The sequence below is a fragment of the Gracilinanus agilis genome, chromosome 3 (genome assembly GCF_016433145.1).
Source record: "Gracilinanus agilis isolate LMUSP501 chromosome 3, AgileGrace, whole genome shotgun sequence".
NCBI classification, from domain to species: Eukaryota; Metazoa; Chordata; class Mammalia; order Didelphimorphia; family Didelphidae; genus Gracilinanus; species Gracilinanus agilis.
In genome coordinates, this window is record NC_058132.1 from 573,497,359 (window position 1) to 573,517,763 (window position 20,405).

At 34.3% G+C, this 20,405-nt stretch overlaps 1 pseudogene; it reads right to left on the reverse strand.

The window, feature by feature from the left end:
• Window positions 1–3,351: 3,351 nt before the first annotated feature.
• Window positions 3,352–16,709, reverse strand: LOC123241858 (annotated as a pseudogene).
• Window positions 16,710–20,405: the final 3,696 nt, after the last annotated feature.

Sequence of the window (20,405 nt, forward strand, 5' to 3'; positions counted from 1 at the left end):
GACATACATTTCCACTGGTTTCTTCATGTGTCATCAATCAAGACCTATTCCCTTATTATTGATAATTGGTCTAGGGTGGTCATTAAGAGTCTACATCCCCAATCATGTCCTCATCAACCCAAGTGTTCGAGCAGTTTATTTTTTTCTTCTCTGTTTCCTCTCCTGCAGTTCTTCCTCTGAATGTGGGTAGCATTCTTTTCCGTAAGTCCCTCAGAATTGTCCTGGGTCATTGCATTACTGCTAGTACAGAAGTCCATTACATTCTACTTTACCACAGTGTATTGGTCTCTGTGTACAATGTTCTTCTGGCTCTGCTCCTTTCGCTCTGCATCAATTCATGGAGGTCTCTCCAGTTCACATGGAATTCCTCCAGTTTATTATTCCTTTGAGCACAATAGTATTCCATCACCAGCACATACTACAATTTGTTCTTGACAGAGATACTGGAGTGATTTGTCATTTCCTGCTTTAACTCATTTGACAGCTGAGGAAACTGAGGCAAATGGGGTCAAATGACTTGCCTAGGATCCCACACAGCTAAAAAGTATCTGAAGCTGGTTTAAACTTGGGTCTCCCTGATTCCGGGTCTGGCGCTCTACCCACTGTGCTACCTAGGCATTCTAAGTGTATAAGATATACATGTACGTGTCTATATGATTCAAATATGAACCCTTAGCATATGGTCTATTATTCAGTTTTGTCATTATTAAGCCATGACTTTGCAGCTCGACTAAACTAAAAACTCAGCCCTCACCCATTTATTAAGAGCTTCTCTTACTTTCCTTCTGGGTCTCTGACGGCGCAGAGTTATTGAGCCAGCCCCTGGCTGCTTCAGTACTCCAAACATTCAATCAGATTTATTATTGAGTAGTCAAGCTCAAAGCCTAAAGCCGGCTGTCAATGTGGATCTCATCTTTAGCAAAAGAAGAGAGCAGGCGTGATGATTCCCTGTCAGTGTCCAAACAGACACAGTATTACAAGGCTTCCCACAGGCACAAGGGCAAGATGGAAGGCTTGGAAGAAGCAGCAAATAACAGGAATTGTTCCACCGTAGGAGTCGCTCCAGAACCTCCCAGTTTCGTTGTCCCAAACCCCCCGAGAGTCAGGGGAAGCTGGCCGGGGTCAAACCCAGATGTTGTCCCTTCCCCCAACTCCGTAGATATGCCTTTATTCATGGCATGCGGAGATTTTAATTGAAAATGATTAAAAATGTAATTAAAAGGTTGAACTGTAATGTTAACATGCTTTTAGTTTGACATAATTTCACTAATCTTGCAGAATTTTGCAAAGTAATCAACCATCACAAAATCCTGTATTAATAAATGGCTATTATTTCACTGTTTTTAATGAGGACACTGAACCACAAAGTAATTAACTTGAGAAAATTAAGCATTATTAAGGGCAGTTGTTCTGGCTGTAGCAAAATTTACTAAAGCTTCCATGCAATGCACCTGCTTTTTCCATGGACTCATTTACCCTATTTGTCTCTAATCCCACATGGGTTATGCCTTGTATGACCCTCAGAGAGGCAGCCTACTTTCTCCTACTTCTAAAGAGCAAAAAGGTGACCCATTATCATAACTGGCATCCCACAGGGCCCAACAACTCATTGCTCAACCCCGATGTGCTCCCAGCTTCCACCTACAACACCCGGAGGACTCGGGAAAAAAGAGCGGCGTGAGTCAGGCAACTTGTGGGATGCTCTAAGGCTAATTAGGTCTAATGATTTAAATTAGTCATAAAAATTACCATGGATCCACATGCACATTGTGTGAAATAAATTTGGTGTGGCCCAAAAGAACTACATTGGGAAAAAAGTTCACTCTTATTTAGTAATCAAAAAGCAATAACATATAACGATGTTGTGCCCAGCATCACCATGCACTATCAGGGAATCTGAGTAATCTCATCTCTGACATTACTTACCTGTTTGTTAAACAACTCATTTATCTACCCTGGTCCTCAATTTCTTCAAATGTAATAGTTGGAAATTAGGAAAAGTAACTTTTGAAATCTTTTCCCCACTTTTCTGAAACTATAAACCAATTCTAATATTGAGGGTACACTTCTGGGTAGAAGGTGTGGGGATGCTAGATGTATTTCCTTTCTTTAATGATCCTCTCTGCTCTTGACCTTTGAAGAAGGTTCACAGTGGCTCATTCACAAGGGATCCTACTCTTTCATAAGAGAAAGGATAAAAAACAACTTTTCTCAAAAATTTTGGTTCATAATAAAGCATATAGCAAGAGCCCTGGGAAGAATCTGTTGAAATCATTCAACAGGAATTATTAAACACTTATCATATTTGAGGCGCAGCATCAAACATTGTATATATAAGGAAAGGCAAAAATTGCCCTTTTCCTGAAAAACGTATACATTCTAGTGAAGACCAGGAGAAGAAATATGTGAAAGTAACTAGGGATACAAAAACTATATACTAAATAAATGGGAAGCAATTTCAATGGAGTAGAGGCAGTCATGTTGTGTTCTTATTGAGTCTTTTTGAAGTTTTCTCAATAAAGATTATGCAGTGGTGGTCATTTCCTTCCCGAGCTCATTTTACAAAAGAGGAAACTGAGGCAATCAGGGTTATAGTAAGTTGTCCAGGGTCACACGGCTACTAAGTACCTGAGGCTAGATTTGAACTGTTCTTCAGACCTAATAATTCTTGCAGGCCCAGATGATTCTTCCTGATCCTTGAGCCTGCACTAGACTGGTAGTAAGGGACATATCACATAGATTCTATGAAGATGAAATCAGTAGGCCATTAGTCTTGAAAACATCTATTAGGTAGAGGGGAGGGTATAGAGAGAACATTCCATGCATGAAATTCAACCAGAGAAAATACATGGATACTGAAGATGCTATTTTATGTGTAAGATACAGCAAGAAGATCAGGGTTGATGGATCATAGAAGGTATGAAAAAAAGATGAATTCAAATAAGATCTTCATGGTCAAAATTCCAAATGGCCACCTATGCTTCATTTAATGATGTAAAAACTGTCTATGGAATGTTTACCCTATGCATAGGACAGTGAACACCTTACTAATCAACATTCTATTAATTTCTGGCCATATTAAAACAAAACAAAACACCAAATCACTAACCATTATGTGATTTCATCTCTTTAAGTAGGATTCTAAATATAGCCACTTTAGATTGGCTTACATTTATCTAAATGTTCTAAAACAACAATGCAATGAATGGGGTGGGATTGCCTCCTTAAAAAATGTATTTCTAGAGCTACTAAAAAACTGGTATTTACAAAATAGTTGATAAAAATATTCCTTTGAATTGGATAAGAAGGAAGGTAACAGGGACAATTGTCAAAAGACTTGGTATTAAGATGTTATTCAGATTTGGTTTCTTTCTCTCCTGCAGAATTAGAGACTTGGACCTCTACATTTTTAGTTTCTCCATTTGCTGCAGGTAAGTCATCTTCTTCTTGGTTAGTCCCTTGTGCTTGTTTTCCTTTTGCTCCATTTTTTCCTTTTGTGTGAACGTTTTTTGTCCTCACATTTATCCTTCCTTGTTGTCTTTTTGGGCTTAGGTTCAACCTATGCAAGAACTGGTTTAGCTGATAATATTACTGACCTCCTCTTGCGCTGCTCTCTTAGTTCCCCCTCTGCAGAGTTGACCTTCCTCTTGGATATCTCAGCTGTGAGTAGGGATCAGCTAGGTCCCTCTTCTCAGAAAAGGATGAGCACCGCAAGTGACTTGGATCTAGGATCCGAGGGAAAGGACCCTGGATAGGAACCCTTCTTCTCAAGCAGGGCTCCTGGGCCTCGAAGCCCTGCTGCCTCTGGGCTGTCAGGACCAGAAAAGTAGGTTTTAGGAAAGAAAGAATAAAAGAAACAAACAAACAAACAACAACAACAAAAAAAAACCTGTTGAGACTGTCAATTAAGAAATCATTAGTGACTTTGGAGAGAGAGTTTTCAGTTGAATGAAAGAATCAAAAGCTAGATTTCTGAGGGTTAAGAAGAGAATAAGAGGGGGGAAAAACAACAGAGGGAACAAACATAAACAGCTTTCTTAAGGAATTTAGACAAGTACGAGTAGAGAGATATAGAATAACAGCGATTTGAAATTGTCAGATCACATAAATATTTGCCAATAACAGAAATATTGCCGGGATTCATATCTAGGTCTTCCCAAAGAGAAGAATAAAAAGATACTCAATGTAGATAAAGATATGATAGATAGAAGAGGCATTTATTAAGCACTCATTCTGTGCTTAATAAATGCGGCAAGCACTGAGAATTTAAATAAAAACACTAGAGATATAAAACAGAGCTAAAAAGCATAGACTTTACATTCTACTCAGCAAAGACATAAAGGGGAGTTAAAAATCAAGAGGGGAGAGAAAAGGAGACAGTTGGAAAATCCAGAGAGTCAGGAGTGTTATTAGGAAAGAACTGAACCAAGGCTAGCCCAGAAACAACTTCAAATGGAAATACTTGACAGGAATTCACCAATGGAAGCAAGGCACTGGTCATATAGCAAGCTATATCCATGATGAGAAGACAGATATCTAGGACAGAATCTACTCCAGTTGCAGTATAAGTCATATATTGAATAGACATTTATTTCCTGTAAAAGAAACAGAGAGAAAGGGAGGAAGGAAAAAGGAAGGAAAGAAGAAAGGAAGGCAGATGAACAATTAGGTCTGGTTGCCTTGAATCAGTCTCAAATCTGCATGAAACTAATTAGAGATTTGCAGGTAGAGAGAACTCTCTCATTTCGAAAGATCTATTGACTCCTTTTTTCTTCTTTCAGAGAAAACAAACAATTCCTTTACAACAGCAAAATTTTATTGTTTAAAAGTATGCATGTCCTTTATTGCTGAGCCAAAATAGGCTCAATTAGCCAGGCAGTTATGCACAAGAGTCGAAAACCAGTTAACAGGATCAGCCAGAACCAAAAAGATCAATTTGGGGTATGCTTGCTATGATAGGTTTCCTTCCATACTATTTGATTCTATGATACTGAATAAAATTCTGGAAATGTAGTGTAAATATTTCATTGTTCAGATGAAGCAATGCAAGTTCATGGAGTTTTGTGGGTCTGATTTAGTTTGCACAGGTAGTATTAAAGATTGAGTTACTTCTTTCTAGACTGTAGACGTGCTGGGCTCATTTAGTGTAACAATACAAGTCCATTTACTCTCTTTTTTTCCCCTATAGCTTCTGCAGCATGAGGATTTAAAATTAACAAGTTGAAATAGAATCATTAATATAACAAATCTCAGGTTTTTAACATCCTTTGCATCATGGACTTCTGTGGCAGTCTGATAAAAGCTTATGGATCTCTTTTCATCATAATATTTTAAAATGCACAATTAAATGCATAAAAATCAATGATAATGAAATACAACTAAATTATTTTAATTATGGTAGAGTCATATAGTGATATATCTAATAGTGAATCTACTAACCAGTTATCTCAAAGCAGTGATGGGTTTCAAATATATTTTGTTATATCTACAGTAATTGTAATGTGATCTGAAAATATTTCATTTGGCAGAAAAGTTACAGGTACTGACAATGTTAATATTCTTTATTCCCTGCATTCATAATTGAAAGAAATGCTAAATATCTGTTAGATTTTGGTAGAAACAAAAATGTCCTTTTGTCCCCATTAAAGTTCACAGACCCCATGAAATCTACCATAAACCGAAAAAGTCCTTGGACTCTGGATTAGGAAATCTTATAGTAGATAATTTAGTAATATATTGTGCATTTAGGAAGGAGGCAAAGGAAAGAAAACTCCGTATGGGCTAAGCAATGTCTGAAAATGATGTCAAGAATAGAAAGAACAAAGCTATCTGGATTCTCAGTGTATGATGGCAGAATAATAACATTTATATATGATTAATAATGTATAGAGAAAGGTTCAGGAAAAACTAAATAAATAGAAATTATGGTTTCTACATTTAAGAACTTTACAATATATTTTGGAAGATATAAAATCAGAGCTCACACAAAATTTACAAAACTTCGGAATATTTACCCAATAATTTATCAATGAGTGCTAAATTAATCTGAATACAAATGCATTGGGCAGATATATGTAGCTGCTGATTAGAATAGAAATAGATGATCATACTACTTATGAAATATTGACATGACATTAATAAGCTGAGGAAGACTGGCCAAATCTTTGTAGGTCATTCTTTATGAAACACTGCTATGTGTAAGTTGATGGTTGCTAATATATTTTCCTTCATCTGAGCTCACTTTTTCTTTAAATGTCATTTGCCCTTATCTTTATCTTTAATCACACACACCTTTCTATCTTGCAGACTATAAAATCCCGAGTCATATTAATTTCTCTGTCTTGTCACTTCACAAACTGTGGGACAAAACAGTTTGTAACTTCTACTTTATCAAAGTCAGTATATGCTCCATTCAAATGGTTACCATCCTATTTTAGTTCTAGTTCTAGTACAGTTCTAGTAATATCCTAACTGGCATCATTATCTATGATCTCTCTGTTCTACTATGTCTTACACTGTCACCTAAGTAATCTTTCTAAAACCCAATTATAATCCCAATACTTCTCAGCTCAAAAAAATATGTCATTGGCTGCCTATTACTTACTGAGCAAAATTCAGTTTCTTTGGTTTAAAACACAAAATTCTTCATTATTTTGTCCCAGTTCATTTCCAGCTTTATTTTTCATGACTTGCTTTTATAAACTCTACACTTCAAATAAGTTGGTCTGTTTATTTCCTGTGATAAAAATTTCTTGCTTCAATGCCTACATGATATGCCATTTTCTTAAAATTCTTTCACTGTAATGTTCTTCTTCATTCTTTTAGTTTAACACATCCTTCTTCAACCCACCCCTCCTTTTAGATAAGATTCACGAATAGTTACTATAATATAAGGCAAAATATGATGCTAGCAAAAGAAAAGTAGAAAGTGCTATGAGATCTTAGAAATTATATCTGGCCCTGAAATGAAACCAGGGAGTTTATTTTACCTAAATATTTTCTTCCCCCAGCATATAGCAATGTTCACTATTAAACATCTACTAAATATTTTAATAAATAAATGTTTTTGAATAAATGGATTTAAATGAATTTCAGAATTTTTAAAGCAAATTAATATTGGAGTAACTACTGGACAGCAGACCTGCCAATTTTTTTAATTGAACAAAATTATTAACTGAACATAAATATTTAAGGGAAATAGAACTTATATTTTAAAATGAAAATATTTAGTGAAAATAAGGTCATGACAAAAATATTATGTTTCTGAATAAGATCTCTAAGATTTTGCTAAATGTTTACTATATCCCAAGCCTGAAACAAAACAAAACAGAAAATCAAGATGAATCCTGCTCTCAAGGAGCTCACATCATAATTACAAAAGACAACAATATATTAATTTCAAAGCAGAGGACCAAGGAATCCATGTGATAAAAAAAGAAGGTATATGAAAAGGTCTTGTGGACTTTGGGGAGCAATGGTAGATCAGCTCATTTTTGCCCAGTGACTTTTGGGAAGGGGCTAATGGGCTTGGAGGATTTCAGTGGACCAGAGGACTGGAACATGCTTTGTTAGTTACCTAATAAAAGATAAATTTTAAATAGCCAAGCCTATTTCTTCAGCAGTTATAGTCTCATCTTCCTAATTCTGGCAGTTCTTTTTTCCCCCTGCTCTCCTAATTATGTCTTCTGGGGAAAGGGAATATGTATCATTCTAGCTTCCAATTTGCATCATCACACTGCCTTCTCCTCTTTAGCTTCTAAAATTACTTTAGTAGTGAAGATTTTTACATAGCTACTTCTCTTTAACCTCAAACTTAAGGAAAATCCCAGAGGTTCTAAGTTAGAAGTACTGGAACATTTATTTCTAGGACAGAGGACAGAAATTAAATGGAGTTGGCTGTTCAGGGGACCCAGCTGTGACTGTCATGGGAATCCTCAGTGAGCAGTCACAATTTTGGTCATTACAATGTGTAAATTGCTAGTACAGTGCTCAATAAGTCAAGTTTATTTCATATGGATAATGGAAGAAAACCTCATCCATTGGAGATTTACTTCCAATTCTTCTGGGAATGAAAACAAACTATGAACATATAATTGAGGACTGTCCACTTACAGTCTATTATCATCCATAAATTGGAAATGCGAGTGTGATGATATTCAGTTTATAAAGAAAACTGTATTCTATTGAAAAATATGTGAATGTTTCCTGAAGTATTTTCTGCAAAAAGTGGTTGAATGAGATTGTAGAACTAAAATTAGATAAGATAATAATGACCTAGTCCTTTCATATCTTTTATTTGCATAATGGATTACTTCCCCCCACTTTGTTAGCTAATAATTCTCTCTGATGCATTTTCTTTGACTTACAAAGAGTACATTCTCATTTACAGAATTTTCATGACATGCTTTTCAATAATTTAGAGTACGCAACAATTAAAAAGTTTCTTCAAAAGTCAAGAATGGCCATCTAAATCAACATTTTAATCACAGTATATCATGAAAGCTTAATGAAAGAATATCAGTCGTCACTTTTACTACATAAAAACTCTTTACAATAAACCTTTTTCAATTATCTAGAATAGATGAAAATTGAAAACTGGCCAAATCACCAAGGAGAGCTTTTCAAAAATAGTCCAATTTTAAAGAGATCAGACTGGGAAACTAAAGATAGGAAATATACCTTTAAAGTAAATGAGTGTTATTTTTGAAGGAACAGTGAAAAGACAAATTAAAAGGAGTAATTAAGCAATTTTATAATACTTTTAAAATTGCCTAATACAGAGGAAAAGGAGGTGGAGAAGGAAGAGAAGTAGTAAAAGAAGGAGGAGAAGGAGAAATTTTATATCATGTAATCCAACTCCATTTCAAAAAAAAAAAAAAGGAAAGTGAATCTTGGAGAGGTCACATGAGTAAAGTGGCAGAATTTATGCTGCGTTTCAGGTTTCCTGAATCTCATTAATCTCCCCAGAAAGATTAAATAAGTTCAATTAATTTTCAATCACATAAGAATAAGAACTATGCCACATTGGAAATGTCTTCAAGGAGAGAAAATCTGATGTTTAATACTATATCCATTTCTTAGAGAGTGGCAATGGATTAAAACATGCAGAATAAGCCACAAAATTTTAAACCTGGTCGATGAGAGATTTCTTTTGCTTGCCAATGTATATTTATCAAAAAAGTTTTGTTTTGTTTTTCTTTCCTAGTTTAGGGGATTGGGATTTAGAGGGAAATAAAAATGTATGTTAACTAAAAATTAATTTTAAAAAAGAATGCCAAATATGTCTAGCAGGTTGATTTAGTTCATAACAAAATGACAAAACATGTTAAGATATTTAAGTAATTGTTCTAATCTAGCAAATTCCAAACAGTATAGCGTGAACCCTGTCGCTTCAAATAATTTGAATAGGAATCTATAAGAATGATTTGATCCTTGGGAATATCAATGTACTCTCTCAAATATTTGTAATTCCCAGTTCCTCAACTTGCTCATTTTTCATGGCCTAGTCTTCCACTGTATCTCAGTTACACACACATATGATCACACTCTTACTATTACCATTACTGATAAATATTATACTTCCATGTTTATAAATTCTGAAATTTCCTTTTCTAATAAAAATTGATTGGCTTTACATGATTCCTATTGCTTTATGATCAGTGAATCTATTAATATTTATTAAGGACTTCTTTGTGGCAGGCACTACTTTAAGTATTGTTAAGATAAAAAGAAGGAAAAGACAAGCTATGCTTTAAGGAGAGTACAGTCTAATTGGGGAGACAGAATGCAAATAAATCACACATACACACACACACATAATTTTATACACTGAATAAAGGTTGTTTATCCTTTGTTTTAGAAGCGAACCAGTGACATCATGGATGATATCTTGACTCTCACATTAATTGTTTTTAAGTGAAGCAGATTTGAACAAAGTTATCATTTTTATTCTCTTTTCCAGTCATCAAAGTCCAGTGGAAAAACAAGTCAGAATGACCAGCAATGGCCTGAAATGCAATGGATGACCTTGGCATCTTCAATATCTGATGAAGCTCTAAGCACTACACAACATTTGCTTTAGCCTTCTTCAGAGCCATTGAAATAAATTTTTCTGTACTGCCCATTCTACCAGAGGTAGTCTTTACATGCTTGGTATAGATATCCCATTAACTCACTGATTGATTTGAAGCTTGGCATTTACTCGTGAAGTGGCTTGGTCTACCTGGCGAGACAGGTTGACTAAGGTGTAGCTCTTGCTATTCCTTTGATGTTTTTATTTATACTTTGTCATTTTTATGTTTTTACATGTCAATACAATTTTAAAAAATCAGTTTCTGACATTTTGTGAGCTATGTTTTCTCTTCCAACTCCTCCAACTCTTCCACCTCTTCCCCAAGATGGCAGGTAATTCATTCACAGTTGAGCATCATGCATTATACAATATTCTCCTGGCTCAGCTCACTTCACTTTCCATCACTTCACATAAATCTTTCCAAGGACTATTTTGCATGAATGCATGTGTAAGTGCAAGTATGTGTGTGTGTGTGTTCAACATGTCTTATGTCACATTCCATTGCACATGCTACAGCTTCTTGGAGATCCATAGTGGAGAGTTGGGTGAAAGGTGGACAGATAAGGTGGATAAGCAACCTTGAAAAGGGCTCCACCAATTGTCACAATTAGGGGTGCTGGATCTCATTAAACACTCCAAATATCCCACACAGAATAAAAAGGAAATTATTAGAGTTTAAATGGTACAATTAAGACCAGTTGGGGAAGGCTTCTTAGAGAAGGTGAGATTTTAGTTGGGACTAAACTATGTCACGGAGATCTGTAATCAGAATGGAAGAGGGAAAACATCCCAGGAACCAGAGACAGCTGGAGAAGGAGTGTCTTGACCACCATTCCTTTGACTCCTAACTTCATTCCCAGTCCATCAATCCTGTACTGTGTACTCTCTCCTCCCTTTCTCATCTTGACACAATAATGAACTAGTTCAACTCTTCCCTCTTCTCTTCTCTTGAATCATTTGCCTTTTTACCCCATATATATGTAGTGTCCTGTTAATTCTCAGCTCTCATACTACTACCCACCTTCAATCTTGCTTACATAATGCCAAATATAGCAGAGGGAAAATCACAAAACTATTATCAGACTTCTTACACTTTCCTCAGCCCTTATATACCATGAAATCCAGTCATACAGGATTATTTGCTGATACTTGAACAATACATTCCATTTCTCAAATTTAAGCATGTTCACTGGTTGTCCCCCTTTCCTTTAATCCTTTGCCCTTTTAATTCTGTCTTCTTGGCTTCCTCTAACTTTCAGTAAAAATCCATTTTCTATAGTAAACCAATAACTGATTTAGTTGATTATCTCCAAATTATATATTTCTAGTTCGTGCAATGGTCTTCACATGTTGTCTCTTCCCATTGGTTTTTGAACTTCTTGAGACAGGAACAGTGCTTTGACTTTCATAAATTCCCAGCTTTGAGCATAGTGTCTGGCATATAGAAGGTGCTTAATAAATGTTTATTGATAAGCTAACTTCTGGTCAAATTTTCTATGTTAAAATTAAATGTGAACTCATGATTGAAGAATCTTTAAGTACATATGTTTATAAACCTCTATTTCCTTCCAAATTTTCCCCACCATCCAACTTTATCACGATGGTGATAAAAATATGTAGAAATTACATAGTACTTAAAGTTTTATGAAGTGCTTTACAGATATTTCCTCAAATTATCCTCACAACTACCTTTGGGCACAGTGCTATTATTATTCCAATCTTAGAGATTTGGGAACTGAGGCAGGCAGAGATTAGATAATTTGCCTAGGATCACACAACTAGTAAGTGAACTTGAATCTTCCTCACTTCAGGTCCAAAGTTCCATCCACTGAAACATCTAGCTGTCTGTGCCCTTCAACCTTACAATTAAAATTTACAGATTCTGTCAACATATGCCAATACCAAAAAGCATCCTGTAACCAAATTTATTTGAAAAATATTTTTATCTTGACATGATGAAGATTTTTAATTTCATCACTTATAATTTAATTATATATTATTGCTTTTCAAATATGTTCAACTTTTTGTGATCCCATTTGGAGTTTTCTCCAACTCATTTTGTAGAGGAGGAACTAAGGCAAACAGAGATAAACAATTGATCCAGGATCACACAGCTAGTAAGCATCTACAGGAGGATTTCAACTCGTGATGATAAGTCTTCTTGATTCCAAGCCCAGTGTTCTATCCACTGGGCCATCCAGCTGCCCTGAAATTGTTTACTTAGGCAGGTATGTATATATGGTGCTTAATGAATATTTATCAATATGACAAAAAGTAAGAGTAACCCATAATGATAAGTGTAGTTTGTCTTCATTTTATAAATCACAGTCTTCTGTATGTTTAATGTTAGGGACATTTAAGGTTAAGGGAACTCTATTAACTAGAATACCTTAACTTAGTTGAAGTGAGAAGGCAATCATTCAATAACACGAAATAAGGGGTAAGAAATATTGCATTTAAGGGCTGGGATATATGTGTTTAGGAGAGAAAAGGACTCTGAAAAATAGCAATGAAATAAGAGACAGCATAGAAGAATAGATAAATGGTCTCAGGATTAAAAACAAAACAAGAACCTGGGTTTAAAAATCCCCTTTGCCACATAACCACATACTTTGCATTTGACATGGAGATATTTCCTTATCCTTCTAAACAATTTGTTAAGACTACAAGTTGTAGAAAAGGTATCAATTTGTATTGATGGAGGAATATCATTTCTATAACAATGCAATCATAATTCTGGAGGCACATTGAAGACAGACACAGTAATAGACTGTACCAACTTAATAAAAGACTCCTTTTATATTTAGCATTTAAAAGGAAGGAAGGAAAATATGAAACTCTGGTCTAAGGAAAGCTATCATAAAGTGTCTGACCTAGTTTCATAGCAGTCATTTTTATTAAATCATAGATTTTTAGCTTTGCTTTAATGTCTTGTTAAAAATAACTTAGAAAATAGAATTTACCACTAAATAAGAATATTTAATTTGCTCAATTTTTAAACTGAAAAATGTGCCAATGTCCCTTAAGTTATAATCATAGACATTTATTTATATAATAATATATTGTCTGCCCCAAATCATGAAGCATATCACATGTTATAAATAGCTTATATGCATCTCTTATTAAAACTAGATATTTGAGTACTAAATGGTTTACATATATATCTAATACAAAATATTAATACAGCTATGTCAATATAAAATCATAAAAATAGAAACTGTTTTTTAATCCTTACTAGTGCAGTATCAGTATGAGTAAATGTAGTATATCCTGAATCATGGCTTTTAAGTTACTTGACCAAAAATTAGGGGGTAGCCTTGGGCAATAAAGCGAATTCTCTATCTCTCTCCCTGAACATTGTGATGCCCTAGAGATTTTCTGGTTGTAATGAGTTCATAAAGTCAGCATAAAGACCCACTTTCATTAGTGATTAAATTAAGGAATGTACTATTTTTTTCCTGTCTTATAATTACTTCACTATCTTAGATGACAGGTTTTGCTGATTCTTTCTAGCCAGTTTATCCAAAATATTACTTGAATAAACACCACCACCATGCTTAGAAAGGGTTTTTTATTTATCATTTTTATACACAAACAGTTCATGCCCTCAAGGAACTTATTTTCCACTAGATAGAATTGGTTTTCATGATAAGTTTCAATTTTATTTTCCAAGTTAGTAAGTGTAGAAGTTCTCCATGACAAGCAATATCCAAGGGTGTTAATATAGTGGGTATACTCAATACTATGTGTCATTATCTGAAAATAAAGAAAATAAAAATGGATTAACACATTCACTTAAACAGTTTTAAATAAATGTTGATTAGTTGGTTAGTAAGGTCAGAGTATACCTGATTGAGTTTTAATGTGTATGCAAATATTATACATGTATGTAATATGTGCATATATACATTTAATCCATTTTGTAAAGTTTATTTTATTTTATTTTCCAACAACAACTATTTATTTTCTTTTCCTCCCACCTCCCCATCCCTTATAGGAAAAATCAGGAAGAAGAAAAAAAGGAAGAAAGAAAACACTTGTTACTAATAGAACTAATAAAAATCCAGCAGGAAGTTTGTTTGTTTTGAATTAAAAACTCTGCAGTATTTTTAAACCCTTATATTCTGTCTCAGTATCAATTCTAAGGCAAAAAAATGACAAGGGCTATGCAATCTTGGTTAAGTGACTTTCCCAGGAACACATTGTTAGGAAGTGTCTGAGACCAGATTTGAGCCCAGGTCTTACCAACTCCAGGCCCAACACTATCTGCTGTGCTACCTAGTTACCTTTCCTCAAAAAATTTTGAACTTTACTTATTCCCATTACTTATATTCCTATTGTAATGATGATTTGAGGATGTTACATTTAAATCTGCAACACCTAAGTTATTCCTTTATATATAAATCTATAGTGTCATATCAGGTGAATAGCATTTTAATTAAGTACATTCAAAAATGCCTTCAAGTCTCAAAATAGGAGTTGTTTCTTGTGAACATGTTACCTCTAGGGTATGGAGGACCATGAAAGAAGTCACAGTCATGCAATATCCATTCAAATGGATATTGACTGGTTTATAATGTCTGTTGCAGACCTAATCTATCTTTTCTACATTCTTGTTTTTCTGCTGTTTCAAGTTATATGAATTTGCAGGATAATAATAATAATAATAAAAAAAAAACAACAAAGGATCCATGAGTCCAATATGTGATTTGTTAAAGCTCCTTAAAGGGTATGACAACTGTAACTTTCCTTGTCTACATAAAAATCTATAATTCCAATGTATACTTACAATCTTAAAACCATGATGAAAAGTCTATTTTAATCTGTAAAATTATAGCTATTATATATGAAATATTTATTGTTTTGAATAAATACAATGTTCTTCTTTTGAAACACTTTTTGTTGCCCACCCTCTTTTTTATGTCAATACTTTTACTATGTAATGTGTTTCAAAACCATTTTAATAAAGTTTGGAGTCAACTGAGACCTATCTTTTTTCTTTAATGCATTACAATGTTCATAATCGATTTCTTCTGTTGAACAGAAAAATTGGTGACTTAATATTTAGAATGAAGCCTGAAAATTTCTCAAAGATCAGCTCAGTTCTCTTTAGGTTAACACAAGAGCACTGGCAAGTATTCACTAATTGGTAAATGGATGGATGGCCTGGACATGGACTTTGGCCTACAGCTATGAGAGAGAAAACACACTCCTTTCATTTGTTCACTACATTATTTATAGTCATTTGTTTTCTCTTCTTGCTAGCTGCATTGCAAGCTCCTATTACCACACTGCTGACTTAGGAACACTGAAATGCCTGAGCCTCTAGATCAGATGAAATGGCCCCACGTAGCTCAATTTAACAGTCTGCAAAGCTGGCGTAACTTGGATATTGTTATGGGCTAGTGAACAAGAGTTCTTAAAATTAACTCAAATTAAAAGTTCCATGGGGTCCCCTTCCCTTTTTGAAGGACTTTTCCAAAATGTTACTTTAGGTAAATGCCAATTTCCTAATACAAATTGTGTTAAAGTAAAGAATCAAAGTAGATTGCAGAGACCTAGAATTACAAAGAAAAAAAAAAAGATTAAATTATCAGTTCATTTAGCCTGCAAAATTTAGAAATTTAAGATGTTGATAGATTAAAAATAGTTCCAACAAAATCCAAGTCAGATTACTATTAAAAAGATATAAAACATACTATTACACTCAGAGATTTAATACTTTTATTAACTATAGTAAGATATTAACTTCCCTTAATTTTTCTATTTTGGTCCCTTGGATCCTCTTCAGTTCATTGGACTTAAAGCAGAATATTGAAAAGAACCAAATGGAAGAAAACTAGCTTTGAAACAATATTGTGAGCAGCTTGCTTCACCTGAAACTCATTGGAAGCATCTGATTTAATCCCCTTAATAAGTGCATGGACAGGTCTAGTAAAGCTGAGGTCACAGAATGAAAATCACAGGGGGTGATTAAGGGATTGGCTTTCTTTCACTTTTATCCTTTCCTTATCCATCAGTTGGTCAGGCAAGCTTGGCTGAACAATAGATTGTGCACACCACATAATCCTGGGTGTTATTTAACATAAAAATACATGTACCATGCTTAAAGCATTTATAAGATGTTACAGAGTATGCCGGTAAAAAATTATATGGTAAAAGGCATGGTCATGTAAATTTTAAAACATAAATTTTCATATAGTACCCAAGGCCACTCTACACATGCCTCACTTGCACACATAGGACCCCAGTTTGCTGCCCCAGATTCTAGATACTTTGTGGGTCAAAATCCTCTCCAAACTATGGCTCACAAACTCTACCAATATAGATATTTTGTTATTTTTCCCCTGCATAATTATCTTTATTGGTCATCCAAAGGATACTTTTAGCTCAAAGCAAATTCATTTAATGGACCCAACATAGCAATAAAAGAACAGGAAAAAAGATTGATCTGGTGTTCAGTTTCCCACCAATATACACAATCAGTGGGAGGATTGAGCATATATATTGATCATTGGTTGAGCATACACAGCTAAGAACTCTGTGTGGCCATTGGTGGCTCACTTATCCAATGCTGCAGAAATGCCATTGTCTTGCTCTGTGCTTGGCCTGCTACCTTTCGGATATTTTTTTCCATTATGCTATATGGGAATCCTATTTCTAACATAGCTCATATTCAGCTATCCAGTTAGTTTTGCAATACCTTCTTTAAGTCACAGAATATCATCAAAATATCTTTATTTTCTAATCTATCCTCCACACTGAATTAATGTTCTTAAAATAACAGACTGACCATACCACTGTTCCAAAAGACTTTGATGGTTTCCTATTCTACCTGGATAAAATACAAACTCCAGGTCCACAATTTGGCTTCCAGCTGCCTTTCAGGAATTTCATATTGTCTTCATGCAATCATCATTCTAGTCAAATTGAAAATTTAACTATTTCTATTATGTAATGTTTCACCTCCCATATATGAACCTTTGCCCAAGTGGCCCCTATTTCTGAAATTCTATTCTACTCTATTCTACTCTACCTCTAAGAATTCTAAACTTCCTTTACAGCTCAATTGCCAAATAGTTCCTAACAACGTTTACTTCTTTCATTATCCACAACCCCTAGTTATTTGAACACTCTTCACCTACTGTTAGGGACCTATCTCATGATCCCTCAATTAAATTCCTATGGAGCTTAGAATCTTGTGATTTAGACATCCTTACCTGAATCTTATTCTATTCATAGATCACCAATTTGTCAATGTTTTGGGTTTAGGGCGAAAAGCAAAAAGCAAAACAAAACATTGCTTGTTCCCCCCACTCATGTGCATATCAAATCCCTGTTGATACACTAAAGGTCTATTTTCTACATTTTGCATATTCCCTTAAATTTTCAACAATCCCTCATGCAAACCTATATCATATCAAATTACTATTTCTCTCATCCTCTCTACCTCATATAGTCTATTCTACACCACTCCTTCACTCTTGTGCCTCCTCTACCTAAAATCATTTTACTCAGTTCTTAGATGGTATTTTCTGCCAGAAAATGCAAAAGAAAGTAATAAGGTTATATCTCAATGTTCCTTAAGTAGGCAAAAGCAGTAATTGGAATGCTCAGACACACAACTGTGACTTTGATGGCATCCTCAATGTCTGCCAGGCTAAGTGCTAATAATAGCATCATTGGAATCAATGAAAAAAGTATACATTCTAGAAGAGAAATGGGAGAGTCCTATTGTACTATGTTCTACTCTAATGATTTGTGGAATCAAAGAGTTAAATTCTTGTGTCGAATTCTAGATTGGTCATCATATAAAGGACGTCAATGAGTTGGATCATATCCAGAGAGGGATGGCCAGTATGATAAGGGTAACCGAGATACTGTCATTGAAAAACTGTCTGCAGAAACTATGTTCCACTCCACCCCTAAGACGCAAAGATAAGGGAAACATATTGTATCTGTCTTCAAATACTTAAAGGGCTCACAGAGTCAAAAACTCTGAAGTTGAACAAGCATTAGTAACTGTTTAGCACAAATCTTAGTTAACAAATTCCTTCTAAAATATCTAGTGACCAAGGTAGTGGCTATTTCCCAAGACAACTCATTCAAATTTTTCATATCTCTAATCACTGGGATTTTTGTACCTTAAATGGTGTGCCCAAAGTATCTTTTTACAACTTCTGATCATTATTCCTAATTTTTGCCTGCTGAGATAACCAAAACAAACACTCACATTTCTGAGTGAAATTTCTGAAATACTTGATAAATAGGTCTCTCTTCTACCTTTTCTCATTCAATTAAACATTCTGGGTTCCTTCCATCAGTCCTCTCCTATGGACTCCATTCTGTTTAGTATAATCATTCTCTTTTGCATATATTTTAATGTGTTACTGACCTCCCAAAAATATGGTCACAATTTTAGTCCTCAAGTACTTCTATGGATGAAGTCCTGTAAAATATTTCTCTCCATGAAGTATAAGATGGCATTATTTTGCTTATTTTGATTGTTATATTTCACTATATCAATTTTAGTTTACAATAGACTAAATTCTCTGAGATTTTTTCAAATAAAATGTTTTCCAGTCACAGCTTCTTTAAATTATTTTATGAAGTTGATTTTTATAATGCAAACTTAAGACTAAATTTCACTATTATTGAATTTCACTTAATTAAATTTATCCCAATAGTCTAGCTTGTTGAAATCTTTTTGAATCCTGAATCTATTATATAACTTGTCAACTAGCCCTTCCAGCCTTGTATCATTTGAAAATTTTATATGCCTGTCATCTATGTCTATATCCAAGGCATAGATAGAAATGTTTAATCGTTCAGGCCTTCTTTGTTCTGAATACTACTTTTGTCTTAACATCCTGAAATAACATTAACTTTTTGGTTGTAATTTTTTCTACTGAATTAAGTGTGTAGCCTTCTAAATTCCCTAGAGATCCTTTTAACTCAAAAGGATAGTGAACTTGAAATCCTTCATCTCCTTATACCTATACAGTTGATTTTTTTGAAACCAAATTTCCAGTAAAGCCATAGTGACTTTAAATCAGGATGTCCTGACTTAGAATTCTGTTACTGAAATTTTTTAGCTACTTATGTCTGAGTAACAACTTCTATTAGTATCATTGTCTTCATCTATCATATGGCAATAATAATAGTATTTACCTCTCAGGGATTGATTTGACATGAAATGAAATTATGCTCATAATACACACATATACACATATATGTGCAAGTATGAATATGAGCATGCACATATATTAATACCTGTGTTTTTGTGTGTAGAAAGCATATAAAGAGATTTAAGCCTCTGCATATCCAGACATAGGTACATATATGTATATATTATATATATATGTATATATATCTGTATGGAAATATAGAGTTAGACATATGTATAGACACAGACATATCTGACCTCTTCCTTCTAGAAGAAACATTTGTTCCCAAGTTAATCACCAGAAGTAGATAAATAGGTCTGAGCAAAGTCCACAGTTCTTACTTCATGTAGAAGTATGTTAATCAAAATTTTCCTTGAATAAGAGAGTTATTATTTTTCTTTTTCTTCCAGTATAGAGCAGTTTGGGGCCAAAAAGGAAAGGAATCTGGAGAAAGGTGCTACATAATTTGTTTGTTTTCTTTAGTAACAAATGATTAAAAAATACATGGTTTTGCATCAACAGGAGAAAAAAATTTCACTGAACTTCAAATTTTCACTTCTCTTTTGTGTATAAGACTACTCAGAATATTAGATTTTCAATATATTCTTTCACTCTCTTTCTATCTGATCTGCCTCTCTATCTTTCTGTCTCCCTTTCTCTTTTCCTGTCTCTCTCTTATCCTATCTAAAATCATTTTGAGTGATTTCTTTTTCATCACTTTCCATTTGCCATTCGAGCACCAGTACAGATGCCAGAGCTCTTCTTGTCTGCATCCACTGTATCACTGATATATAGATATAGATATGGTTCTGCACATGCCTCATCTACATTGACATATGATTGAACAGTCTCTATTTAGGCTTCAGTGAGTAAACATCTCTTCCATTGTTTTAAAGTCCTAAGATTCTCACATATTTTCGACACTTTAAATTTTCTGATTAACCATTACCTGCATCCTCCTAGATTTAATATTTCTGTGGCTTCCTAAGAGAACAGGCCCATGCTGCTGAGTAAATAATGTTTAATTTTTGCTTCCTTGACTTGTCTTCTCTTGTGCCTCTTAAGAGAAAATGCTTATACAGACAATAATGATGTTAATAGATAAACCTGGATATCAAGGGACCTATCTTTGGATCTGAGGTTGTTATCCAAGTTTTTTCCACTTT